We start from the raw sequence: 1324 nt of genomic DNA on the forward strand, positions 1-1324 counted from the left end.
TGAATCTAACCTCAGTTTGTCTCCCTCGTGTTTTGTGAAACTTTAGGAAAGTGATCCTCAACTTAGGGCCTCTGATAGGACTCCTGGTGGCCCAAACCCTAACCCTAACCCTAACCCTAACCCATTTTCTAATTGACAATAAAAATAAAAAGATTTACACTGGGAATTGTTTTCGTCCTTTTAGTATACATAAGGTTTCAGCTAGAGCTTGTTGACAGAAATAAAAAATAATGAAAAAGTGCCTAGCTAAGCCTCCGATGTCCTAAACACATAGGAATGTCCTAAAATCTGAGAAATGTCCCAAGGTCCTAAAACTGTCCTAAAATTCTAGAATTGTCCTAAAATGTCCTCACTTAAGAGAAATTTCTAAAACTTTATAAATGTCTTAAAACATTAGAAATGACCTGAATGAAAATAAATGTCCTGATATATCCTAGAAATGTCCTATAATCCTCGCAATGTCCCATATTCTAGTAATATCCTAAAATCTGAACATTTTCCCAACACATGAGAAATGTCCTAAAATCCTACAGACATCCTTAAATGCAACTATATCTGAAAAATGTGAAAATAAAAATGTCCTGATGCATCCTTTGTGTGTCCTAAAATAAGGGAACAACCTAAAATTCTAAAAATGTCCTAAAAAAATATATATATATATATATATATATATATATATATTATATATATATAGATATAGATATAGATATAATTCTAAAGGTATTTTTAAAGACAAAAACAGACAAAAGTTAAAAATCACCAAATAAGAAAAATCACCACCATTTAAAAGAAGAAAAAAATATGTTTTCTTAAAAAATCTACAATAAAAGAAGTACAAAATAAAAACATTTAAATTTGTATGCCCCTCTTTTCACCCAAAATAAATACATTAGTCCCTTCACAGTACTTAAAACAATTATCTGACATGCCTCCCCCTTTCTGCCCCACCCCTCCCCTCTGATAAATAACGAACAGTCCCTTACTGCAGTCAGAAAATGACCCAAACTGCGCTGTAAGCAGAAACCTCCTCTCTCTGCAGCAGCTTCAGCTCCTGCTGGTGAATTAAATCAGTATTTCATGATGATATAAATGTAGTTTGGATGTTTGTTTTAGACCTTTGATAACGTTCAGCCTTCAGTCTGTCTGCGCAGGCGCACTGTGCGCAGCCGGCGGCTCCGCGCGCCGTTTGTCTGGAAGCTTCTAGAAGGTTCTACGGAGGAAAAAGGCGCGAGGACACGAAGCCTCAGGAAACCCTCGAGGAGCTTTTAGAGACGAAGAAAGGAGGCTGATGAGAGGAAGCTGGAGATCATCCCAGTAAAGCTCA

This window comes from Plectropomus leopardus, chromosome 21, assembly GCF_008729295.1.
Source record: "Plectropomus leopardus isolate mb chromosome 21, YSFRI_Pleo_2.0, whole genome shotgun sequence".
Classification (NCBI taxonomy): domain Eukaryota; kingdom Metazoa; phylum Chordata; class Actinopteri; order Perciformes; family Serranidae; genus Plectropomus; species Plectropomus leopardus.